This window comes from Cricetulus griseus, chromosome 2, assembly GCF_003668045.3.
Source record: "Cricetulus griseus strain 17A/GY chromosome 2, alternate assembly CriGri-PICRH-1.0, whole genome shotgun sequence".
Taxonomy (NCBI): domain Eukaryota; kingdom Metazoa; phylum Chordata; class Mammalia; order Rodentia; family Cricetidae; genus Cricetulus; species Cricetulus griseus.
In genome coordinates, this window is record NC_048595.1 from 18,182,325 (window position 1) to 18,209,430 (window position 27,106).

At 50.5% G+C, this 27,106-nt stretch overlaps 1 pseudogene; it reads left to right on the plus strand.

The window, feature by feature from the left end:
- Window positions 1–568: 568 nt before the first annotated feature.
- On the plus strand, window positions 569–27,106 carry LOC100758856 (annotated as a pseudogene).

Here is a 27,106-nt window from a genome sequence, read left to right on the forward strand (position 1 = left end):
CAGGACTTATAATGATTGAAATTATGCACTTACTGCATTCCAGACACTGTCCTAAATGCTTGAGAGCCTTATCTCAAAGTCAGGGAGTGATGTGGCTGTGATCTCAGAGCAAAATCAGCTGCAGGAAGCAGAGGAAATAGTACTGGGTCCTGGAGTGTGTGAGGCCAGCTTCCTCGCCACCTTTTCTTCCTTCCTGGGAGATCACGGCCCAGCAGAGGGAGGGTGCAGCTGGTGGGGCAGCTGTGGGAGCAGAGGCAGGACACTGCCTCCTGGACCAGAGCATCACAAGGGCGAGGTGAGGAGGAGGGGAACCAAGGGGAGGAGGGAGGGGAGAGGCAGAGGAGGGAGATTACAGAGAGGACTAGAGGGAGGAGGGGGTGAGGAGGACATGGAAGGAAAGGGAGGGAGGGAGGAGGGAGAAGAGGAGGGGTGAGGGAAGAGGAGGGGGTATTATCTTTAGTGGAAGTTAGCTCCCTTTATAGGTATCTCAGTTTGCAAAACACATTGCAGAGGACTGGCTTAGTTGCTGTGGCCTGGGAAGGCTCAGGTGACAACAGGATTATACAACATGAGCTCTGCGGGTTGCCTGAGACACAAGGTCCAGCTTAAGCATGAGGTTCCCAAGTCCCTTGGAACAGGGTACGGGGAACCCTGCTGCATTCCTGCCTCTGCCCTCCTGGTGACTCAGCTGAGCCTTCTCTGCTGTGGCTGCAGCACCCTCCTGGATGAAGCCTAGGAAGGGCAAAGGTCTTCTTAAGGCCTCTTTGTAAGAGGGGTGACATAGACTTCCAGGCTGGGTTCCGCTCCTGACTAGCTTCTGGGTGGCACCTCAGCTCCCATTTGTGGATGGCATGAAGAGAGATGAGTGTGTTCAACCAAAAGTTGGGCAGTCCCCATTTCAAGGGGGTTGGTCAGCCATGGCTTCCTCCATCTTGAGTCTCAACAGCAAGAAAGTAAGGCTGAAATAGGGCCCCTCAATGCTTCTGCGGGGGGGCTGGAAAATGGGGACATGGGGGAAAGGGCAATATGAGTGGCTCTGGAAGGTTTGGAGGGTTGATGTGGGCAAGAGTGGACAGCTGGGTGCTGGAATGAGCATTGTAAATGGAGTCAGAGGCCAGGCATTCAGCACGAGGCAGCATCCTTCCTCTGGGGCCTGACAGTCATCAGATCCGGGAGTGACCATCCTGCAGGGGAGTGTGGGGACAAATAGGAACACAGCAGAAGGTATAATGGGGATGGGACTGTGGGGAAACAGGAGGGTATGTGGGGACTGGAGGTGGAGAGCATGGGGCAGGCAAGTGGTCCAGCTTGAGCGGACTGTATCCTGAGGAGAAAATGACATCTGTGAGGATATTGAGTACGTGGTTCCCAGTGCGTGCTGGGAGCCTACAAGGAAGGGCACACTCTCTGGGAAGCTTGTGGGAAAGCTCGGAGACGCCACGGAGGGGCCGGGAGGATAGGGACGCGCCAGGCCTTCTCCGATCTTTCCCAGATGCTCATTGCAATGCAAACCAATTGAAATTCAACTCAAAGTCAAAAGGAGCCCATGATCTTTGAGGACGTGGCTGTGAACTTCACCTCAGGAGAGTGGACTTTGTTGGATTCAAGTCTAAAGAAGCTCTTTAGAGATTTGATGAAGGAAACCTTTATGAACCTGATCTCCATAGAGAAAACACAAGAAGAGAATATTGAAGAGGAATACCAGAGTCTCGGGAGAAATCTGGGAACTCAGGTGGTTGAGAAAGACAGTGACAATGAGCATGAGAATCAGTGTGAAGAAAACCAGCAGCAGATTCCAGCACATGTTGTTAATGAGGACATGCCTCCTGCTGTAACATTATACGAAAGCAGTTTGAGTGTAAGAAGCACCATTGATAATTTACCCTCAGATGTGCAGCTCAGTGGTCAAACTAAAGAGAAACTGCTTGAGTGTAAGGAACCTGTGGAGAAGGCTTTTAGACATGAGAAATGTTGGGCCATTCTGGGTCATCCCAGGTACATGAAAGTTCTAGAGAGAAATCCTATGAAAATCAATGTAGCACAGCTTGTCGGAGTCTCCATTATGATCAGCATCAGAAGAGAGCTTATGCTGGAAGTAAACACGATGAGAATGCCTTTGCAAACTGTACAAGTGGCCAGGTAGATGAAAGAATCTATACTGAAGTAAAACCATTCTTGTGCAAGCAGTGTGGAGAAGCCTTTGTTAATTCCAGGCACCTTATCAGTCATGAATGAATTCATATTGTAGAGAAGTGTTGTACTTGCAAACACTGTGGGAAAACATTTAGATACTTGTCATGCTTTCAAAAACATGAAAGGATTCACAGTGGAGAACCTTATGCATGTGAGCAATGTGGGAAAGGATTCATTCAGTTGAAAAACCTTCTCATGCGCCAAAGAATTCACTCTGGAGAGAATTCTTATGACTGTAAACACTGTGAAAAAGTCTTCACTATTTCCAGTGCTGATCATGTTAATGAAAAAATTCACTGTGGAGAGAACCCATATTCATGTAAGCATTGTGGAAAAGCTTTCACTAGTCCCAATGACTATAATAGTTGTGAAAGGCAGAGAATCCCTTTGTATGTAAAAAATGTGGGAAAGAATTCAAACATTTGGGTCTTTTTATGAATCATTAAAGAATTCACACTGGAGGGAAGCCTTATGCATGTAAACATTGTGGAAAATCCTTCACCAGTTCCAGTGACTGTAACAGTCATGAAAGAATACATACACAGAGAAACCCTATTTCAAAAAATGAAACAATAAAAGTAAAAGAAATAGAGTAATAAAAAAAGTCACGTAAAGATGGAAAATACACAGAGAGTCTGGATACTGTATGTTATTGTGTTGACTTTAAATTGTTTGATTGCTGAGGAAAGAATGACAGCTGATAACAGACATTTGATTATAAATGCTGCTGGATTAATCCAACTTTTATATTTTGAAAATGCCTTGAATTCTAAATTTAAGTCTAAGGACATGTTACTTTGGAAAAGAGATTTTGTTTTTGTTTCCACAGAAGATGAAAAGGTGTGGATTCCTTCCAGACTAATATGGACTGATCAAGCAAGAACCCCTTAAACAGTGGCCCAGGTGATCCAACATCCAAAACAGCTTAGACAATACAGCCTCACAGACTAGGACAGCCAGGATTTGGCCAGGTTTCTGGGTTTTCTCAGGATCTCCATGGTATTGACAATGCCCCCAAACAGCAGGAAGCAGTTTGGAGAGAATGATGCCCAAATTCCCAAATATTGTTTATAAATGTTTGCTTTCATTTAAATGGGGTTGTTTATAATGGTTAATGAACACAGGCAATCTCTTTCTAAAACAACAGGGAATATGATATAGAAATGATTACTTTGTATTGATATGGGTTTTGATTTGTTGATAAAATTTAAGGTCAATTTGCTATAGATATATTTCTCCTTGTATTTAGGCATTGTGTTTATACATCTCTTTTAAAAATGTAATGTATAATTAAATACAAATTATAGATAGTCACCTATAATAGCAAAAACTTCTAGTTATGATAATTTTCTAGATATACAGAGATATATTTGAGATGGATAGATAGTCTTCAAACCTTTCAAAGACCTACAGAATATGGCATTTAAAATCGTTTAGGGTTTTTCATGACAGTGAGACACAACTGCTCCTGGCAACACCAAATACTTCAGAGAGGAAGATGAGCATTGAAGAAACTCGTTGTGGAGTTTGTCTTTGACATGGCAGAAATAGTCATTTGGGCAAAAAAGTGCCCTTGCCTGGACTGTTAGACTGTATGCTGTATAAAGTAGACATGCAGGACACACAAGAAAGTGACTACTGAATTTGCCAAAACAAGATGGGACAGTCCTTCAGGGTTCCTGCTTCATGGAAGAGTCTGCCAGACATTCTGCAAGACACAGGAAAAAATGACTGACAAACTGCCAATACAGGTGGAACAGTTTGAAATTTCCTGTTTCGCTGAGAAGTTTGCTAGACATTCTAGGCCTATGGGCTGAAGATGGATGCCCCAACGTTACAGAGGAACTGTCCAGGCAGCGAGATGTCTCTGTCAATTCCAGAGTTTACATATTTTCCTTCTGAGGTCTTTGATGGAGTTGATGACAGATAGTTATGATTATGGTTTTCCTTAGTTATGATAAAAGATAAGTTACATATAAAACCTTAGACTCACAAAGATAGGATAGATGAGAGAATATTTTCTATAAATTTTGCCAAATGTTAATGAAGTAAATGTTATTAACTATAGTTCTTGCTAGATGACTGTGTTGTTATATATAATTTTACTATGTTAAAGTTAAAACCTTTCTTTTTATTTAGACAGAAAAGAGGAGATGATGGGGGATGTCCTTCTGCATATATGTTTCTCTTATTGCTTGATGAATAAAACACTGTTTGGCCAATAGCCAGTAGAGACAGGAAGATAGGTGGGCCTAGGAGATGAGGAGAATTCTGGGAAAGATAGGCAGAGAAGGACATCATGGAGCTGCCAAAGGAGAAACAGGTCCAGATGTTCTCCGGTAAGCCAAGACCACATGGAAATACATAGAATTACAGAAATTGGTTATAATTAAGACAGAGCTAGCAAATAAAAAGCCCTAGTCTTCGGCCAACAGTTTAATAATTAATGTAAGTCTTTGTGTGTTTATTTGAGGCTGAAGCAGCGGGACCAGGCTACAAGTAACTCCAGCAACAGGAAATGACATCTGTGAGGATACATGGTATTTGGTTTCCAGTTTGTGCAGGGAACCTACAAGGGCACACTCTCTGGGAATCTTCTATAGATCTTATAATGATTGAAATTACGTATTTATTACATGCCAAACACTGTGCTAAGCACTTGAAAGCCCCATCTCAAAGCCAGGGGGTGATGCCTCTGTGATCTCAGGAGGCAGTTAAAGACTTTGACCTTTATTCTAAAGACAGCAGAGCCACCGGCAGCATCTGAGTGCAGACACATGAGTGAATGAATGTGTGAAGCCAATGCCCCTTTGGGAAACTTACTACCCCTTGACCTCTTGAGGGCTCAGAGGCCAGACCAGGAGAATGGAAGACTACATTAGAGATGGCAAATCCTTGATCTGATACCTAGCATTCCTTCCAAATGTGTGTCCACAGCAGACATCACTAGATGATCCTTGCTCTTGCCCCTGCCAGACTCTACCAATCAAATAGCACAGGCCTAGAGGATGGTGCTGATTGGAAGTGATCATCAAGGCAGCAGCCCTCTTCCCTGCATAGACGAGTTCATATCCTGCTTACCCGGATTTTGCTCACCACTGCAGGCATCCATTGCTGGCTGCAGTCTTCTGAGGAGGGAAACTGATCCCCAGCCCCTGCCAGGCCCAGCCCCTCCAGCACTCAGGGCCTGATTCTGCTTCTCAGTTGAATTTCAGTGCCCTCCAGTCCAGTGAAGGAGGCAGGGACACATCCAGTCTTGCCATCATCCCTGAAGCTGCTGGGGGCTTCCCTGCTGCCCCTGGCCACAGCCCTGGTGGTCCCAGACATAGAGCGCAAGGAGCTTTGGGAGTTGTTGGCACAGGACAGACGCCCAGTTAGTTAGAAAAACATGTGGCTCACTCTTCCCTCTCCTGCCCCCTCCAGCCGCCACCACCTTCTAATTCAATTTCCCTTGAAAAACAATGGTTTCAATGAAGGGGGAAACAAGATTTTCCGAAACTTCGTAAAGTTTTGCAAAATAATTACCCCCCAAACTGGCAGGCTTCCTCCCTTTCCTGCTCAAATGAATGTCTCTGGGACATTTCACAGGCTTTCACAGGCTGGACGTGTCCTGTCTCCAAGCTGCCCAGCCAGGTCCCATGCTGGCCATCAGACAATCAGAGGCCCTAGGACAGCACCTTTCACTGGGTGGCCCTACAATGATTTTCGGAAGGTCTGGGCGAGAGAAAAGAAAGAAGGGCCTGGCTGACCCTCAGTCCAGCTAACTGTGCAAGAGCCAAACAGCAGGGATGTCCCCTGATCAGGCTCTGACATGGCCTCCTGGAGCTGGGAGTGCGAGGTGCCAGGTGAGCTTGGAGTCTCAGCAGTCTACAGCAGAACCCCAGATTCTTCCTTTCATCTGCCCCTGCTGGAGGTTTTGGGTTGGAGGCCAAGAATGTTGAGGTTAGCTTGTCTCAAAAGGACTAAGCCCTCTGCATGCCACCTTGCCTCTCTCCCCAGGACTCTCAGCAAGGACATCTCCTAAATCCACCCTTCACTGTCCCCTCAGGATCTTCCCATCTCCCCTGGAGTCACCCCATGGCTATTCCTGGAGAATGGCTCCAACTGCTCCCCACTGGGGAGCACTGCCAGGTACTCTGCTTGGTCTGTGCTCCTTATAGCCTTGGCCCCTCTCTCCACTGGATTATACTCCAAATCTCTTCATTTATTGTGACCCGAAGATGAACTAATTTATTACCAAGACTAACCAGTCTCACAGTCCCAGAGAGTAGCATGGCTCTGAGCTGAGCTTCTGGTGCAGAAAAGCCCTGGGAAACCACACCAGATACTACATGGAGACTTGGAAGCTGAGCCAGGCCCCTGACAGTGAAACTGATGCAAACTTCAGCCACGGGGCCCCTAAAGGCATCCCTGAGTGCATACGGCAACCCCAGCCTCTGGCTAGAAGGAGCAGAGGTGCCCCATTTGAAGAACCAGTGTCTGAGAGGACTTGTACCCCAACTCCTGGTATTCAGCCCTTATGAAAGCCCAGCCTGCCCTGGGCAAGGCTGATTTAGCCAACTGGGCAATGCAGAAAAGATAGCGCAGCCACTGTTCATCTGTAATCCCAGGACTCAGGAGGCTGACTTAGGAGGGTCATGGGTTCTAGGCCACCCTGGGCTACAAAGTGAGACCCTACCAGAAAGAAAAAGAGAAGGGAGGCTAACTTCTGAGGCTGGATCCTTAAAGACATGGCTCCTCTCCCATCACACCCTTTGTGGGCCCCATCACTTGCTCATAACAGAAGCTGTCTGCCCTGTTATGAGCACACAGTCAAGCAACCCACACAGGGGCTTGGCGACTAGGGCTCCTGATAGTCCAAACAGACTCACCAGCCACGACAATGAGCCCCCTGGGAGCTAGCCTCTGGCATCTGGGGTCAAGCCTTTAGATGGTTGGGCACCATGCTGACTGCAGGCCCACACCATCTCAGAGAGCCCAAGCTATGCCTGACCCATCTGCTCCCAAGTCCCAGCCTGCAGAAGTGGCAACATAATAATTATTCATTGTTTTCAGCCACTGAGGGTCTTCTGGAAGAGCATAATAGAAAACAAAACAAAACAAAAACAAACAAACAAAACCATGGCTGCAGGAGTGTGGGGCAGCTGGCCACATGCATCCACAGTCAGGAAGCAGAGAGAAATGAATGCTGGTGTTAGCTCACTTTCTCCTTTGTATGCAGTCCAGGACCTCAGCCCAGGGAATGAAGCCACCCACACTGGGTATCTTCCTACTTCAGTTAACCTAAGAAGATAATCCCTCCCAGGTGTGCTCTGAGGCTCATCACACAGGTGATCCTAGATTGCATCAAGCTGACAATTTAGATTAAGCCTCGTCTAATGAATGTAGGCATGCATTCTCTTGAGTCTGTTCCTGCTTTCGACACTGCCACAGGGGACTGTCCCTTTGACTCAGTGTGTGCCATTAAAAGGCTTCTAGAAGTTGTGTGCTGGGATGTGGATTTCTGTGCAGTAGAAAGTCTCTGTGTGGTTCCTCTTGGTCTACTTGAGTGGGCTGAGAAATGCTGGGACATTGTAAGAAGGTCCACCCTGAGTGAGGGGAGGACCTGATGGAAGAAAAGGAGAGAGGAGAAAGCCTGCATATAGGCTTCTCTCCACTGCTTCCTGCCATGACATGAGCTGCCCGACACACCCCCTACCCTGATGGACTGCAGCCTTTGAGACAGAGAACCAAATAAACCTTCCCTCCACCTGTGGAATGCTGAGCTAGACAGTGTGCTGCACACTGCTGCACACCAGGTTACAGCCCACAGATTCCTTGACCTGCATTTTGACTCCAGGACTCATGCTGGCCATGCAAGACATAGGCACACGAGCCTGGGATGCCAGGCCACCCTGAGGAGGCAGCAGCGAAGTTTGCTGAGTGACTAAATGAGGGTGTTGTGATGAGAGGTACAAGATGGCGGGTTTACAGTTAGCTGCCAGGCTCAAGGGCTCAGGACTCTTGGGCCACCTCAAGTACAGGACCAAGTGTTCCCTGATTCCCCTGGCCACATGTATCCCTGAGCTGTGACCTGGCTTACTCACAAGACTAACAAATCCTGTTTCCTTTAAACAAGGCAATTTGCAAGCAGGGGAGGCTTCCAGCCATACCCACCTCAGTCAAGTTTTCTTCTTCAAAAATGCATGTCCTGGGCTGGGAGCATGCTCAGTAGAGTGCTGCCCAATACACAAGCAGTCCTGGGGCCAATCCCAGCGCCACATGGATAGGACATGGGATTCACGTGTAATCCCAGCACCACATGAAGCAGCTTGTCACATCCCAGCCACAGCCAGAAAAAAACAGGTGAGTGCAGGCACGCATGCCCAGCTGGGTTTCCCTGATTCCTACAATTCTGGATCCCCAGATCAGAGGATAGTACCACCCATAATTAAGATGGGGTTTCCCACATCAATTACCACAATCAAGACAACACCCCACAGGCGTGGTGGGAGACACCTCTGGAACTTCTAGGTCCAGTCAGGTTGACAATTAGCACTCACATTACACCTGGCAGAAGCACACACTAGAAAACACTGCTGAGGCCCAGCAAGGGCAAAGTCATGTCCCACTGGCTCCTTCTGCTACCCATGCTACCAGTCACATGACCATATGATTCCAGCGATACCTCGATGGGGCTGACCGTCTTACATAGCAACCATCCCAGCAGCCCCACAAGGAACACATTCGGTTCCTGTTCACATTTCCAAATCGGGAAACTGAAAGACACAGAAGGGTCGAGTGCATCGCTGGAGGTAGCACAGCCAATGAATGGCAGAACTGGGATCTGAGCCTGGACAACAGGTTCAACAGTCCTCGCGCTGCCTTGAGAACTAGGGCTTGGAAACAAGGAAACCGGGGCTCACAGGGGCATTTGATGAACAAGGCTGAGAGCCCCAGTCACTGGTTCTGTGGTATGCCCCTCCCCCAGTCCCATCAGAGTAAGCCGTAGGCAGCTGGGGGCCCTCTGCAGCCATGTGGCCATCACAGGGACACAGGAAGGTAGGCATAGGAATGACATGACAGAAACTGCAGAAGTTGCAAGTGAGAGGCCTGGAACTGGTCAGAGGGGTTCTGGGAGCACAGAATTTGGAGTCAGAAGAGTGGTGGGGTGTGGAACAACTCCGGCCACCTGCCCCACAGTCCACAGGTCTGCCCCAGTAACCCGCCCAGAGGCCCAGCATCTGAGGCCCAGCCAGCATCAGGAGAGTGGTGCCCTGGGGCTCCTGAAGTCACAGTATGTGGAGCTGTGGCATCCCCCCTGCCTGGTGGGAAAGCCACTCCCATTGCAGCTTCCCTGTACCAGCTGCTGCCCTAGGCTGCCATCCTGGAGGTCAGCCAATCAGCAGCTCTGTCACCAGCCCACAGATTCTTCAGCAGTTGGTCCTTCCTCAGCCAGTGTCAGGATTCCACAGATCTGGGCTACCATCTTATAACCGCATGCAGAAGAGGCTGGGATTAGCAACAGGTGAAGAAACTGAGGCACGGGACAGGGCATTAGCATACTAAGGTACTTATTTGGAGAGATCACCAGTGTAGCCACTGATGGACTCACTACTGAAAGCCAAATGTTTCATACTATATGTGTGGTGCCAGCGACTCCCAGAAGGCAAACAACTTGTTTCAGGTCATACAGCAAGTATCCCTCTGACCTCTGACCCTTTTCAAGGTGGATACCAACGGAGCCAGTGGCATTCGGCCCAGAAAAATACTGCCATCCTGACTCCTGTGCCTCCACCGCCTCACCACCACCCCACCCTACCACACCCCACACTGCCCAGCCCCAGCCTGGTCCCTCCTAGCTGGCTTTTCAGTATTTGGCGGTTGAGGGGAAATCCACCAGGGGAAACAGTGGCAGGTATAGGACTTCCTCACCTGGGCCTGTGGGGTTTCCTTCCTCTCGTGGCTCCTGAGATGGCCCGGAGTGCAGGGACTAGGGTCCTTGTAGATTGAGGAGACCCCAGTATTCTGCAATGATCCCAGAGCAGAGGCTACCTGGCTAGAGCTGGAGTGAGAGAGGCATGGGGGGGCCCTTTGCTTGGCCCTCTGAAGTTGGGTAAGCATAGCCTGAGCCCCAACCAAGTAACAACTCCCTACCCCTACCACACTGGGTGCCGATGGTCCTGGCAGGATTGGTTGAGAAGACCCAGGCGGGGGCACAGTCTACAGGGGTCCCTGTAATGCCCTTGTTTCTGTCTGTTTGCTTTGGAGTCAAGCCTTGGGTAGCCCAGGCTATGTAGCTGAGGCTGGCCTTGCGCCCTGATTCTTCTGTTACCCACTCCCGAATGCTCATATGAGAGGCAGGTGTCACAGTTTAGAGACCCCCTGTTGGAGGCACTACCCGGTATGACCCTTGGCCCCAGCTCTCCCTGTGAAATGAGGAAGCATAATTTTGGGGGTCCCATTCAGTCCAGTTGTTGGTGGTTTTTTGTTTGCTTGCTTGTTTGTTTATTCTGTGAAGGTTTAGGCACCACAAGGTCAGGTCAGACAAAGTCAAGAATGGGGCTTGTCTGTTTTCATGACACTGTTGTCACGGGCCAACCAGTGTTTCCACGGTCCTCCTTTTCATGACTGGCATGTGGAGCAGGAACTTGCTGGCTGGTTCTTGCTTTGAATCTCCCATCAACCAGGCTGGCGATGGCCCTGCTGAGTTGAGCACCTACTGTGACAGGCGCTGACAACCATCTGCACACACCTGGAGGCTGGCTGTGGTGTTGAAGAGACGTCATGAGCCAAGCAGACTACCTCTGTCTCTGGAGGTGGCCTCCATCTCCACCCAGCCTGTTACTGCACAAACGATCCCACCAGGGACAACATTGATTGGGACATTTGCAGGCTCGTTGTTTCCCACAATTGAGTCATTGCATTCAACTTCTTCGCCTTGACCCTGACCACAGCCCAAACCTCATTCTTGACTGTATGGACCCCTCACCGAATGAAGCCCTGACCACATGGAGCCCTGTCTCTGGATACAGATGGCTACGTGGAGGCTGGTGTAGGTGGGATAGCCTGGGGCCAGGCAGGCAGAAGGTGGTCACCCCACAGACCAAAGTCACTTAACCCTCCTTACCCTCGGGAGACATGGCTGTAGCCAGACCTGGGCCAACCAGGGCAGAGCTGTCCCACCTCGGAACAGGTGGCATCAGAGTCCTGGCAACACCTGAGTGCCTCCAGATGGCTCCTGCTCTCACCGTCTCAGCCCCAAGGGCCCTGAGTGACTCTTCCACCCCGGGAACAGGCCCCAGAGACCCATAAGTCAGGGCTTATGACCCAGATGGTACTCCCAGGCCAGGGGTCTCTTTTCGTTTCTCACACCAAGCCTTGGTCTGTCAGTCTGTAGTCTGGGGACCATGGTGTATTGATGCTCTTGTCCCAGGGCCCAGCATGAACCCCAGGACCATCCACGTGCTTCCCAGGCTCTGCTTTAGGGGTGACTGGAGATGCTGTTTTACCTTTTTTCTTTTTCCAGCAGGGAAATTGAGGAAACATTTCGTTGCAAGCTAAATGAAGGTTGCAGAGCCTCTCTCTCTGCCCTTCTCCTTCACAAGCTTCACGGAAGCTTCCAGAATCACTGGTAACTTTGGGCAGGTCCCAGCGCTCTCAGACCCGGTCTCCTGACTGCAGGAGTAGGCAGCCATGCCATGCAGGAGATGCAGGAGGTGAGAGACATCCAGAATGCTTGGAACACGAGTGGGAAGTCAGTGCCCACTTTTACAAGCACCCCCCCCGCCACTATTCTTCTCTTGACATTGCACCAACTGTTTCTTTCCTTAATCCAAACCATTGTTTTTCCAGGGTGAAAATGAAATGAAAGCCACATGGTCCCCACTACACATACCCTCACCAAACAGAAGCAAGTTCTGGGTGAAATGCAATGAGCTGTGGAGGGGCAGAGCTCTCTATGGGGTCACCAGGCAGAGGCTGTCTGGCCATGGAGATGCTTAGGACTTCCTGGTGGCCAAATTGGGGTAGACCTAGAGGTGTCAGACTGACAGGGCTGAGTTAAAGGCCCTCCATTAGGGGAGGAGGAGCCCAGTCCTGCTGATGGAGCTGGGGAGACAGCTCAGTAGTCAAGAGCACATGTTGCTCTTCCAAAGGACCCAAGTTCAGTTCCCTGCACCCACAATCACATGTCCACAGAATTAGAAACATACAAATAATTAAAAAATATCCTGCTGGCAAGCTAGGTGGGGTGCTAAGTGTTGGCACATGGTAAAGACCTCAAAAGCAACTGCTGACACCTGTACAGAGTGAAGGGGCCCCAGAGAGGAAGAGGGGTACCAGGCATGATGTGAGAGAGGAAGCTAAGAAGGCGGGGTAGAAGGCAGGGAAATCTGGGTGCATATCATGGTCCCTGGGCACCCTCGGAGCTGCTGTATGGAAGGCATAGGATTTTGGGAAGGGGCAGGCTGCTTTAGTGAATGGGAGGCACACCTAGGAAGGAGGGGGCCTGGATGTCCCCAAAAAGGGACTCTCTAAGGTTCTCCCCAGGTCTTGTCCCGTGAGATACACACAGGCACACACACACACACACACACACACACACACACACACACACACAGGCACACACACACACACACACACACACACACACACAGGTTCATGTATTCACAGTCCCACAGTCTCCCCACCCCTCTCCACAGGCCCATGCACACATAGGTCCATGATCCATGCCCTTGGCTGATGTGAGTGTGTAAGAGCCATGTGCAAAGTGCAGGCTCAGAGAGGCCCCCTCCAAAGTCACTGCCACAGCAGCCAGACCACAGCAAGAGTGCACAGTATGGAAATGCAGTACGCAGGCTCATACCCACGCCTGAGCACGCCTGCCTACACACACAGCCTCACACAGGTGCATATGCATGCATGCTTGCACACATGTACACATGCAGGCATGCATGCTGAAGGCAAGTGGCAGAAGCCTCTCAACCCAGCTTCAGGATGATGTTGACCCTGAGCCTGTCAGCTGATCTACACACAAGCAGAGCCCTTATTGTCAGGCCCCAGCCTGAAGCTCCCAACCCAGGGAGAAGGTCACAGTGTGTTTGTTGGAATCATGGTGCCTCCTCACACAGGAGTCCCCACTCTGACTCTTCTGAGTCAGGGTGTCTCTGTGCAGATGAGGAACAGGGTTTTGAAGGCCAGAGCTCTCTGCTTGGCATCCCAGAGCCAGTGCACAGCAGTTCACTTGCAGGCATTGGGACAGGCTCTCTGCTCCTGTACAACAGCCGCTGTCCTCTTGGCCCCCAAGCAGGCCACGGAGGTGCCTCCCCTGGAGACCGGCAGAATCTAGGATGTTCCCACTAGCTGACTGTGACCCTGCCCAGCCCCGACCACACTCCTGCTGTCAGCCACTCCCTCTGTGTCTACTGCCCCTGGTATAGAAGGCTGTACGGAATCTCTGAAGACAGTGGCCCCCTGCAGCCACCAGTCAGAGCTGGAGGGTGAAACCCTTCCCAGACCGGGGCCTTGGCACCGGCAATCTGTCAACAAGTTCCTAATGCTTGTTTTCAGCTGGATTCTGCGCTTTGCACACAGGCAGCCCAGCCAGTGAGCCCCATGTTGCTTCCCAAGTGACTTAGAGGGATGTCACCAAGCACTCCCAGGACCCCAAAATAGCCAGGGTTCTTGAGTGTTGGACATACACACACACACACACACACACACAGAGAGAGAGAGAGAGAGAGAGAGAGAGAGAGAGAGAGAGAGAGAGAGAGAACCTGGGAGGCTGTAGCATTTGAATACCTCCCCTCCGCCCACCCCACAATAATCAGGCTTCCTACGTGAGGCCTGAAGCCTGTGTGGACCCGGATCTATCAGCCTGAACCACAGAGATGCCACACAATGCCCTCAACCCCAGAGAGTTGCTGCAGTGGCACCAGGGCTCGGTGGTGGCTTAGCAGGAAACCACTCCTCTCCCATCCTGTGGGGCATGGAGATGTGTAAACGTCATCCACCATCCCTCAGCCGTGTGCCACCTCTGAAGGCTCCATGTACTGGGCCCTGCAGAGGGACAGAGGTCCTCTAGCCCGTGTCCCAAGCTGCTGACTAGCAGACCTCAACAGCCACCACTCAACTTCGGGAGCCTCTGAGCTGTCAGGTGGCCTGAGGAGCCATGTAAGACAGAGAGGTCCCTGGGCCCTTCCTACGCTAGACCGTTCTTCCAAACCTAGAGGCCCAGGTGTGTAAACAGCACAAGAACCTGGGCCTCATCCTGACTTCAGCTGAGAAATATATATATGTATATTTATATTATCATATATCCCTATATTAACATATAACACATATATTAATATATAACATATATACATGTCATATACATGTAGAAATTTATATATTAAATATAATATAGTAATATAAAGTTATAATTCTTTTATATATAATATATAATACTATGGTTGCTATATATGATATAATATTATAACATAATATATTAAATGTATATATTATGATATAATGTAACAATATTTATAATATTTATAATATTATTTATAATATTAACAATTTATAAATGTTTAAGTTTAATATAGTATAGATGTATAAAATATGTATTAGTTCTATATTAATGTGTGCACTATATAAATATAATAATCTCTCACCTAAGATGGTATCTTACTAATCTAGAGTCTGTCACCCACCAAGAGATTCAGTGTGTTTGTTGAGTGAATGTTTGACATCTGTGGACCGGTCAGGATGTAGAATCACACAGTGGTCTACCTGGATCCCCAGTGGTATGCTGTGTGACTGGGCGAGTCATGGCCTGCTGTGGGTCCTTTAAGGGCTTTCTGGACCTGGGCAGGTGACCGCCCTGACCTGGGAGTGCACATGGCTGTTCCTCAACATGTCTGAGGGCCTGGCCATTTGTCCTCTGAGCGATGGCTCCAGATCTCAGAGACATGATGACCCTAGCTAGCTGCCAGAACACCCACAGGGAAGCACTTTTGCCAGCCTGAGGTGGCCCCTGCCCCCAACTAGGGAGAAAAGCTCCACCCAGCACTGTGGATGAGGGGCTGGGTGCTCATCTCCCACTTCTTAGAACCCTGTGCAGCTGGGGTGAGCTCATTTACTGGAAAGGGAGATGGGGGGCTCCATTCACACCCAGCTCTACTGGGGGGCAAGTGCGTCAACAGCCCAGCTCCGAGCCTGCCTCCGGAAACCGCCCAGGGAGCAGTCACGAATGGGCTGGGTGAGGGGGCAGCCAAGCATCGGGGGGGGGGTCAGGTGACGGCCAGGAGGCCCAGAAGGCCTGAAGGCTGCTTAGGGTGCATCAAGAGGTCAACTTCCTCCTTTCCGGCGTCACCCCACTCCTGCACTGGCTGGAGATCTGTCCAGCTGTCTGTGTGTCCAGCTGCTGTCTCCAGTTTTGTGCACACCTTCAGGGTCTCCAGGAGGTTGAGTTACAGTCCACACGTCTTCACTTGGGCTTGTATGTCAGGACCCTGTCCAGAGTATGGATCCTGGTGGACTGGCATTGAGCCCTGGCTCTCCACCCCTCCCCACCACCTCCTCCAAGGCTTGATACAGCTATTTAAAGCCGGTGGTGGCCCGTGGGAAACTTCTTCAGATGTGTGGTTTCGTCTTCTCGAGCTAGTACAAGGGCTGCTCTCGAGGCTGGTGACTCACTCATGTTGAGAAAAGCCTTTTTGTTGTTTGATGCCTGCTGGAGGCTCTGCTGCCTGAGAACCCAGCCTGCTGGGGCCTTCCCCTGCTGGGACTCCTGGCAGGCTTGGGGAGTGCCCAGAGTGGCTCCTTTGTCCCTTGGGAGCCCAGGGCCCCTGGTACTCAAGGACTTGAATGTTCTTCCCAAGCTGGGACCCCTGGCTATTGGGGTGGAGACACCCTCAAACCTCACCTCAGCCACTAGCGCCTCTAGAGAGCCACCCTCAACTCCTCCAGGACTTCAATCTCCATTTTCCCAGCTTAATCCCCTGACCCCCTGTCTTCTCACCAGTGACATGGCATTGGGTCCAGGTGTGTGGGTCATCTGCTAGCACCTGACACACAGTTGGTGCTCAGTAAATGCTTTCAGGATTAGAGAGGCAAATGAGATTTAATGAGTGTTTACTCTGTGTAAAACCCTTCACGTGAATAATCCCACTGAGGGGCTGTGGGTGAAGTTCAGTGGTAGACCAGTTGCCTAGTGTACATACGGCCTTGGGTTCCATCCACAGCACCACAAAAAAAAAAAAAACACCCCCAAACTTCCTGCCTGTGAACAGTTCCATTGAAGCCCCCTGATAGTTCCATGGAGCAAAACAGACACCTTCTGTTTTGCACTTGAGAGGCATGAGGAGGTGTTGTGGTAACATATATGTTCTTGTAGCAAGGAACAATCAAAGCAAGACTCCAACCCAAGACGTGTGGTCTAAAGACCCTGTGCCACTAACCACAGCGTTAGGCTGTCCCCAGTGTTTGGTGAAGGTGACTGACAATTGGTCCCCAAGAGCAAGAAAGAATGGCTCTGTGCTCATACAAGCTTCTATGCAGGCTCTGTTCTTCCTCACCTGCCTATCCCCAAGCTTGAGACCTCAAGAAATTTCTTCTTCTTGGAGATTCCTGCGTTTGCCTGCATACTCACCACTACGGTGGCAGCAGGCTATACATTTCTGCCTGTGTCCCTGTTCTGACAGAAATGTCTTCAGGATAGAAACAGCCTGACCCCCATTGCCTCAGCCCCTGGACAAACACAATATCGGGAACACAGTAAGTACCCAAGGATGAACAGGCACCACTGTAGCATCAAGCAGATGGTGGTCTCCAGGGACATTTTCTAGAAACTTCTGTCACAATACAGAAATCCCTGTGGTCATCTTCAAAGGAATCAGGACCTTGGGTCTGCTGACTGGTAAAGATTTGAAGGTGGCAGCAAAGTCCCAGAGGACCCGCTTCCCTGGACAGCAGGTGACCACCCCTCTCTGGACCCTATGTATTATAGTCCCAGAGCATCGTGGGAATATTGGGGGGAGGGAACCCTGGGCTCTGCTGTGCTCAGCCATTGGCAATGGCTAGAGTCCCCTGAGAAAAGTACACTGAACTCAAGAGGTCAAGAGGTCACCAGGGCCAGAGCAGAACAGTGCTCACCCCAGAGTGGCAGGGCAGCCAGGGAAAGGTTCCAGGGTGGAGGTGACCTACTGACTCTCTCTGGGGGAGGAGCAGCATGTCTTGAGATTGCCAGCAGGTACGTAGAATTCTGCCACCAGTTCAGACGGTCATGGCAGTGCCATTGACTGCAGACAAATATATGATCCCATGAGGGATGTCCCACAATCCCAGGCAAACATTCCACCGCTGGTCCTATAGGCTTATGACCATCTCAGAGTGCAAAATGCACCCAGCCCAACATCTACCACCTCAGAGCTGTCACAGTCCCGACACCATTCAAAAGACCACAGACTTGTTGGTGCACACAGGTCGATACGATCCCAGCCTCTGAGAGACTGAGGCAGCAAGGCCGCCCAAGTCTAAAACCACTTCTGAGATGCACACTTAGCCGTGAGCCCCTGCAAAAATCAAGAAGCAAGCTATAGGGTCTGGAGAAATGGCTCAGTGGTTAAGAGCACTTGTTGCTCTTGTAAAGGACCTGGGCTTGGTTCCCAGCACCCACAAGGTGGTTCCCAAACATCCATAACTCCAGGTAAGTTCCAGGGAATCTGATTTCCTCTTCTGACCTCTGTGGGCACCAAGCACACACACGGTATACATATATATCTGTAGGCAAAACACTCATGCACATAAAATTAGATAAATATATCTAATTTTTAAAGAAGTTATATGCCAGCAAGGTGGCTCAGCAGTTAAAGGAGCCTACTGTTCATGCCTGGCAGCCTAAGTTTGAGACCCCAAACCCACGTAAAGTTTGAAGGAGAGGAGAACTCCATAAAGTCACCTGACCACCACACACACTGTGACATGCATCCCTCCCCACACAATAATATTAAGCAAAAAAAGTTAAAAAACAACAACAAAAACTAAATCACGTACTTCCGGCATACAATGACATGGAGTACACACTCCCTTCCAAAAGAGAGGAACGGGAAGGGAAAGCCACACAAGTCCCCCAGCCAGTAAGGTCAACACCAAACTAATTCAGTGTCCAGCATCTGGGGGACACGGTGGCAGTGTGCAGGCTCCAACAAACTGAAGGTGCTCTGCCCCTCCAGTACTTGTGGTCCTTCAAGCGCCACCACACAGAACTGGTTTAAGCTGCCAGTGATGTGCAGACCTGCCAGCCACATGGCTTCCTGCTGTAACTACTGAGCCTCTGGGTCAGCTCCATCAAACAGCCTCTGGGAGAAGCCTAGAGAGGCTTCTGGTAGGAGCTGAGTCAGGCCAGAGTTAGAACATTACAGACGTTTCTGCCTATGGACAAGCGATCAAAGTTCATCCCCTAGACCTGATAGTGAGTGGAGCAAAGGCGTTTCCTTGGAGATGGCCCAGCACCCTCCCTGGAGTCCAGAGTGAGAACAAGTGAGAACCCAGAGGGATCTGCTTTACTGGAGAAAATACCACAGTACATGTGTTTACCTCTTTTCCAACATGTGTGGGTGCTGTGGGGGCAAGGATACATGTGAGGAGCCTCCCTGAGACACTAGAAGACAGTTTCATAGGGATGTTGGAGCCACGAGGGGCAGACATCAGAGAAGATGAGAGACCTGTCATCTCTTGCTCAGGAAGTCGCTCCTACGCCTGCCTCCCTCAGCAGCTCTGGGCTCTAATCAAGCTCATTCGTGACATGAGGATGGTCCCAGCAAGTGAGTCTGGGGACCCTGGCCACAGTCAGAAGATCCAAACCAAGCAAGGGGAATCCCAGTGCCAGACAGCTGTGGGAACCAAGTGCCTCTTGCCTGTGACAGAATGTCTGACCTGGTGCCCTGGCTGGATCCTAGTCCAGGCCAGAACCTAAAATTTCCCCTGTGGTTAGAAATGGGTTGTAGCCATCACTTCCTGTGAGGGGTGAGAATGGGACAGGGGGCCACAAAGGGACCGGCCCTGCTGTCGGGGGTGGGAGGGGGCCTTGACAGGACAGGAGTAACTTCTGCTGAGGGTCCAGTCCTGACCAGGACATTGGCTTCTCCTCTATCTCGTCCTCTGAAATGAATGTTACCCAGGTTCATGTCCTGTGCTGGGGTCTCTGATATTAAACACTTTGCTGTAGTAAGGGAACAGACAAAGTACCAGGGAGATTGTGGGGAACAATGAGGGCTGACGGGGTGGGGCTTTGAAAGAGCTAGATCTAAAGAATTTTAGCTCCACCGCTTAGTTGCTGTGCGATCTTGGGGAACTAGCTTCACCTCTCTGAGTCTTCATGTCTGCGTCAATAATACCAATAATCACGATTCTCCTCTTCACTTTCTTCTAAACATTGTTCCAACTGATGGCTCTCAGACATGGCCCAACCCTCCTCCTTGGGACAGGGGTGTTATGACTCTGGTGGGAGATGAGGGGAGGAGCTCTGAGTTCCATGGTCTTCATTGTCTGACTTAGGATGAGGATCAGTGTGAGACTGTAAGTCATTTGAGAAGAGCCCTTCACTCAGGGCTCAGCACTGAGCCCATGGGCCTGTCATTATCACACTCCTTCAGCCTCTACCACCTCCCCCAGGTCCAAACAGTGTCCCTCCACTCGCCCGTGGAGTGCTTTTCTTCACTCTGGCCCTTGGTGCCACCAGCACTCAGGGCTGTGGACTGGAGGGGCTTCTGAAGGCATGTGACCCATGAGGGATAGGCCACATTCCAGGATCACACAGCACACAGGCCCTTCTCACCCCACTTCCTGTGTCCTTTCCTCTGAGCCCTCTGTCTCTTGCCATGGAGGCAGCTGGGTCTCTGGAACCGCTGGGTAGAGGCCTTGCTTTGTGCATACCCCCCCGTGACCTTTATCATGGGAGGGACAAGTTGCTGCCTGTGCAGTAGGTATTCTCTCTCCTGGAAGGTGAAATGTTGTGCCATCTTCTCAGACCAGCTTTTTGCCATCCTGGCTCAAGCTAAGTGTCACTAAGTGCTTGCTCTTGATCATTGCTCTTTTTGCTCAATTCCAGTGGCCTTTGGCATTTGGATGTTGGGTTACAAACTGGCTGTGGGATTGGAGTCTGAGCCCCTTGCTGTGAGGCTGTCCGGACAGGGTCAGGATCCTGTTCAACCAGTCCCAGGTGCTGCTTCTGGAGACCCGGGTTATTTCCACCACCCGAACTGTCTCTACTGCTACCATGCGGATAGCATGAAGATCAGAGAGATCCTTGAGCCCCGAAATCACATAGCTACTCACTAAGGTTCTAATCCGGTGGTTTTCAACCCATGGGTTGTGACCCATTTGGGGGTTGTATATCAGATATCCTGCTTTACATTACAATTCATAACAGTAGAAAACTACAGTTATGAAGTAGCAATGAAAATAATTTTATGGTTGAGGGGTCACCACAGCATGAGGAACTGTATTACAGCGTCGAAGCATTAGGGAGGTTGAAAACCACTGTTCTAATCCTTTCTGAGCCAGGGCCTCTCCCTCTCCATCCCACCCACCCATCAAGGCTAAGGACCCTGGAAAAATAGGGACCCCTGGAAACAGAGGGACAGGCCTCTCCTGTCTCTCTGTCTGAGTCAGCCTCAGCATACCGAGGAGGTGACTCAGAGGAGAAGCCCAGAGCCACACCCTATCTCAGTGTCAGCACCTCACCCACCCCAGACCAGGTTTCCCAGGGCTGGTTTCAAAGTCAGAGGGCCGAAAGGGCTCTCCCTGATAAACAGACTCTCTCCCTCAGTTGGTTCAATCCAAATACATGTGCACCTCTCTCTATGTCTGGTGCCGGCTGGGGCTCAGGGAGCTGAGAGGAGTCAGGCCCTGCTCCCCAGAGACTGCTGGTCACTGAGGGGGACAGACACAGAGACGAATAATTACCGACATGAGCAGAAGTCTAGGCATAAAAATACACAGGGTTGGTGAACCCAGAAAGACCACTGAGACAATTAACTCAATGCTTTGTGTGAACAGGGTGCAGTTGGAAGAGGAGGCCAGGTGGCTTGGTCCTGAGCTTGTAATGTCCCCTAACTGCTCCTACATCCCCCAGTCCATCTCAACTATGAGATGGAGGAGGGGTGTGTAAACCAGCAATCTTCTGGGTGTGGGCATTCAAACAGCTCAAGCCTAGGCCCTCGCCTATAGAAAGCTTTTTTAAAATAACCTTAAGTTTCCCTTCCACGCCTCCACGTTCTCTACCAAACAGGGACCCAGACTGACGACAATTACACTAGCTGGTGTGGTATGTGCACAGCGCCAGACACTTTGCATACCTTACCCCAATCCCTACTGTGCACCTCATCTGCCAGTGAGGTAAGCTCTATTAATAGAAGAAAACTCTTGACCAGTGAGAGCAAGGCCAAACGGTAGGTTAGTCGAAAGAGAATATGTTTACAATAGGAAATCTTAGGGAATACTGCACCAGTGTTTGATCCAACGCCAACAGTGTACTGAACAGTACTGAAAATATCCCCGGGAGGTTTTACCGTGTGATGTCTTGGTGACTGAGGCCTCTGCCGGAAGTGCCTGCCTGGCTTTTTTCTCTATCAAAGGTACCTGAACAGCAACATGATGGTCCTGTCTAGATGTTTTAGGACGGGTGGCATCTTAATGAGGCCTGTGAGGTGACCTGGTTCAGGTTCCTTCAGGATTTATGGGTGTGTGTGTGTGTGTGTGTGTGTGTGTGTGTGTGTGTGTGTGTGTGTGTGTGTGTGTCAGAAAGAAAGAGAGAGAGCTGCCCCACATGGATTCTAGAAACTGAACACTCGGGTCCTTTAGAAGAGCAGTCTGTGCTCTTAACCGATGAGCCATCTCTCCAGCCCCTGCCTTATTTCTGTTTATTTTTTTTAAAGACAGTTGTCTCACCAAACCTGTAGTTGACTGGTTTAGCCTGACTGACAGGGGATCCTCCTGTCTCTGCCTCCCCAGTGCTGAGATAATGAGCGTGTGCCACCGCACTCAGCCTTTAGTGTGGACTGGAGAGATCAGAATCAGGTCATCATGCAGGCATGGCAAGCAATTCACTGACTAAGCAAGCCATGGGCCCAGTGCTCCTTCAGAGCTGTTGCTGATGCTCTTTCTAAATATCTCCAGGTGTAGATTTGAACTACAGTGGTCCCCATGGAGGCCCAGGAGAGAGGACAGCCCTGAACCCTATGGAGTCCAGGTTTTTCCTAGAGGCCCTCTGCTTTGTCTCATGGTACTAGAGTTCATAGCCTTCTGCCACACTGTGCTTGTTCGATGGCCGTGTGGGTTCTCAACGTCTCATGACCCTTTAGGGGGCTCAAATGACCCTTTCACGTGGGGTCATCATTAGAAGACTCAGATAATTATATTACAGTTCATAACCGTAGCAAAACTATAGTTACAAAGTAGCAACAAAAATAATTTTAGGGTTGGGGGCCCCACAACAGGAGGAAACTGCTTCAAAGGGTCGAGGTTGAGAACCACTGTTCTATGGAGATCTCAGTGGGCAAAACAAGGCTCTCTCAAACCCAAGTCCTGGCAGTGGCAGTTCTCCTGATAATGAGACAGGCATTTGATGACTGAAGAACAGTGTGCACAACCTGGGTACACTAGACAAAGGGGAAATTCAGGTAGGCAGGGTGGAGCAGATCTTTCAAAAGCCTCCTAAGAACTGCATGGGTTAAAACTTAAGAACTGTTGTTTTCTAGATTCTTCCATTGAATACCTTTGAACTGTGGTACCTGAAACCATAGACAGTGGAATGGGCCAGCCAGGGCTACTATGCTGCTTCCAGACTGACAGCTGTCTGTCTTTCTGTCACCTGCTTCTGTGGCCTTTCCCTTTGCCATGTCACTTTTTGTGGCCTTCCAAGGGCTCTTACCTAGTTTTTTTTTTTTTTTTTTTTTTTTTTGATTGTTTGAAGTAGTTTTTATTTTAATTCTTGAAGGTAAAGTACTTTTTTAAATTTATTTATTAGTTCTAGTTAGGAACAAGCTTGTTTCAAGTCCCTTCTCCCTCCCTCCCTCACCCCCACCCCTCCTCTCACCCCCAGCCTACCCCCACCCCATCCACCCACCACTCCCCAGGCAGGGTAGGGCCCTCAAAGGGGGCTCTGCAAAGTCCACCAAATCTTCCTGTGCTGGTCCTGGGCCCTTCCCCATGTGTCCAGGGCCAGAGTGTAACCCTTCATGTGGGATGGGCTCTCAAAGTCCCTTCTTGCACCAGGGAAAAATACTAATCCACCATCAGAGGCTCCCTGGAGTGCAGAGGCCTCCTTATTGACATCCATGTTCAGGGGTCTGGATCAGTCTTGTACTGGCCTCCCAGACAGCATCTGGGGCCCATGTGCTCTCCCTTGTTCAGGTCAACTGTTCCTGTGGGTTTCTCCAACAGACCCCTTCGTTCTTCATTCCTCCCTCTCTTCAACTAAATTCCCGATTTCGGCTCAGTGTATATCTGTGGATGTCTGTCTCTGCTTCACTCAGCCACTGGGTGGGGGCTCTAGTTCCTGGGTCGGTCGGCCTCTTACCTAGTTTTTAATGGCATGACCACTCTTCATCGGCCTCATTTTGCTCTTGGTTTTTCCATTACAAATGGAGGCTGCAGGTCTGGATACAAACCTCCCTTGCCCAGTGCAGCCGGGACACTCCAGGAGTTGCCAGCCAGCATGGAGCATCACAGGCTTGCCTTACCCTGGAAAGGGAGGTGTGGTCCGTCCAAGGGCACTGGCTACCATCTGCCAGGTGCTTGAACTCTATGGTACTCAGTTTCTGAAGCCACCCCCAGCTGAACAGAGGCTATGTGGGAGCCCAGGCCGTGCACTGCCGCTCTTCACCAGTACCCTACACCCCTCTGTGTAGAGGTCCCTCAGATCTCTGGCTTTCCAGACGATGGACTAAAAGATGCAGGGAGACATTTGAAGGTTGTCAGCCATTCAGATCTGATACCACAGGTCTATGACCCTTTTGACTTGGGAGGCTGAGATGGGAGGATCATGAGTTAAGGCCTTCCTAGGCTACAGTGTGAATTCAAGGTCAGCCCGGGCAACTTAGTGAGACTCTATCTCAAAACAAAAGAGACCTGAGGATGTAACTCCACAGTAGAGTTCTTGCCTAGCATGTACAAGGCCCTGGCTTCAACCCCCCAGCACCCCAATAAATAAACAAACAGACATGAGTCCCGACCCCGGGGAAGGATGATGGACACAACTCCCAGGCAGACCCTGCATCCCTCAGGTGGGGATTCTATTGCTCAGGCCTGATGCTCCACAGGTTCTCCTGAGCATTTACATGGTTGGATGTGTGCGATCAGTTTGCTCTTTATGTTTGCACAATTGTTGCAAGAACCTGCTCTGTGTGTGGTGTGAACTGGTTCTGGGATGAGTCAGGGAAGGTGAGGTACCATTGCTATCCTTGGGGTTCCCCAGGTCTGGCAGGACTGTCTGTGTCCCTATTTTCAGCTTCTTCTGGGTCACATGTCCTTTGAGGGACACCAGAGATATTAACTGTGTGCAGGATTCAGATTTTAGAGTAAGACTCAACTAAATTTCAGTGGTTGTTCTGTCACTCTGGGCAAGCATGTGACCCCAGGCAGGACACTAGACTAACTGAAGCTTCTCTAGGAAGGATAATGCCTCAGTCAGGGTCCTTTGGGCAGACCCCCAGTGGGACTGAGAAGGGTGACACTCTCAAGCCCCTGAGAAAAGGAGCTCCCCTCTGAAGGGAAGGGCTTGGCAGGGAACAGAGGACCAGGTAGGCAGCTCTGAGCAGCTTCCGACCGACCGTTAGTGGCTGTGGAGAGGGACACAGTGATGGGGGGAAATGAAAAGAGGCCAGACGTTGCCCAGGCCACAGCACGCAAAGGGCCACCTCATCCTCCACCCTCCCTCCTGGCTAGAAAGGGGAAGGCGGCCCAGACCGGGAAGTGGTAGGCTTCTGATGACCGCCTCACGGGGACCGCCAGCCCTGAGCAGGAAGTGGTCAGCCCTTCCCACCCCTGGCCAGCCGGGCCTGCCGGAGCTCACACTTGGAGATAGCTGCCCTGAAAGTCCCTGCTCTCTGTCTGCTCTGGGAGTGACTTTATTCTTAGAAACCCCTCTCCAGCCAGGCCTCCCATTTTGTGGATGAGGGTCTAGGAACTGGGTTCAAAGCCCAGCTCTGTCATTTCATGGCACTAAAGCACCTGCCACTCTGCTTCCCCAACTGGACCTGTTCCTGGTGTGTTTGGTAGAGGTGCAAAGCCTCACCTGCTATCTCAAGGTGACAGTATGCCCTGAAAGATCATGGTTGGAAAGTCCCCATGGCTTTTCACAGAGGGGATGCAGCCTGGAAGGGAAAGACGTAACCCCAACTGTAGGCCTGGCAGGGGCCGGACTATCTGGAGGTAGGACTTGCCTCTTGCAGCTCCTGATTTCTGTGGGACTTCAGTCAAGTCTACCAGCCTCTGGGCCCTTTTTTCTGTGTATTTATACACATGTGTGCAGGTGCAGACAAGTGTGCATGCCTGTGTGAAGGTCTGTGGTCAGCTTTACGCGCTCTTCCTTAGGAGCTGTCTACTTTGTTTTTGTTTCCAGTCAGGGTCTCTCCTTGGCCCAGAGCTTCACAAATAGGCTAGGCTGACTGGCCAGTGAGCCCTGGAGAGCTGCATTCCTTGTCTCCTCATTGATACCACACACCTGGAACCCAGAGCTGGGATTGCAAGTGTGCACAACCACACCCAGCTTTATATGGAAGCTGGAGGTTGAACTCAGATCCAAGCACTTTACCCACTGGGCCATTCCTCCGCCCCTCTGGGCCATTCTCTGTGGTGAGTGAACAGGTCTTAGCATCAAGGGCTGTCACAGGACCCAGCAAAAACAATATGTGAAAAGACATTCTGGAAAGTTCTATGTGGTGTACCAAGCCCCTCTTAGTGGAGCTGGACCCAAACCCCCATCTTGCTGGTTTGGGGTCTGTTGCCTTGCCTGAGCCTTCCAGTGTGGGAGTCAGTACCCCCATCTTGCTGGTTTGGGGTCTGCTGCAATGCCCTGGGCCACCTGGCATGGGAGAGAGTTCTCGACCCCAGACTGGCCATACGAAAGAGGAGCTCACCTGCTTGTCTCTGCCTCCCTTGGGGGACACACAATCCCGGTGCCTGGTTCCACGAGTCTCTGGAATGCCACACTTGGGGAGGGGTAGGCTTGGCCGTCTTGGATGGTAGAGCCAGCAGAAAACTAATGGACTAGCCTATCTGCATCAGACCCAGAACCCGTGTGCCTGAAGGACACCTGGGAACCCCCCAACTCAGATTCTATCAAATTCTCACAGGCAAAAGTAAAAAGTATAATAGGAGCTGTCTGCCCCCCCCCCCACACACACACACAGATGAGGGAACTAAGGCAGGGAGGGCTTCCAGTAAGCAGGAAGAGGGAGGAAGGGTCATTTGCATTCCAATATAGCTCTTTTTTTCTGGAAAGCTCAGAGGAGCCACAACAGCACCCCACATCCCAGTGATAGCTGAAGGTCCAGCCCCGTTCAGAGGAGAAGTCGGTTAGGTCTGCCTGTATGATTGCCACCACAGCTCAGCACCACCACCGCCATCGCCATTGTCACCTTCACCGTCACCAGCATCACTTCACCACTGTTGACACTGTCACCACATCGTCCACACCACTATGACCACCATCACCCCCCTGTCACACTCACAATCTACTCTGTAATTATCGCCACTGTCATCCTCAGCCCCTTCACCAACCGCTAGCACCACCGTCATCTCCAATACCACCAACACCAACACCACCATCACACCTCCTCCTCCACGGCCGCCGCCGCCGCCCTACACTATTGCCATCACCACCAGTCTCTGCCCAGGACCCGCCTCAGGGTCCAGACACTTTGCCTTTGTCATTACTGCAGAGTAA